Source organism: Petaurus breviceps, unplaced genomic scaffold, assembly GCF_028583685.1.
Source record: "Petaurus breviceps papuanus isolate PSGF00001 unplaced genomic scaffold, PetGlider_PUasm1.0 90847, whole genome shotgun sequence".
Lineage (NCBI taxonomy): Eukaryota > Metazoa > Chordata > Mammalia > Diprotodontia > Petauridae > Petaurus > Petaurus breviceps.
Window position 1 is genome coordinate 8,691,688 of NW_027187360.1, and position 483 is coordinate 8,692,170.

Sequence of the window (483 nt, forward strand, 5' to 3'; positions counted from 1 at the left end):
TCTCTCTCTCTCTCTCTCTCTCTCTCTCTCTCTCTCTCTCTCTCTGTTTCTTCCTTTATATCACTGACTTGGATCTATTTTTCAAGTTTGGAGATGACAGAGCTGGGCAGGTAGCTCATATACTAAGTGACAAAGAGGCAAAATTTAGGAACAAATATAAATTAATGTAAGACTGACCAATGAGAACCCAGCCCTTATTTGCATGTGCTGTTTGCTTGGCTTCATGCAACCGTACATGTGGACTTTGAAGCATATGCAGGCATTCTATGATGATTTTTGGTCTTCTCACCTCTAATTTATTCTGTATATATCCCATATGTATATAGTTGTTTACATGTTGTCTCTCCTCTTAAAAAGTTAGATCCTTGAAGGCAAGGACTGATTTGACCTTTCTTTGTATTCCTCGGGCTTAGCACGTAGTAAATACTTAATAACTTCTTCTTGCCTATTTGGTAAAGACTTTTCGATTAGTTTCTCAGCCTG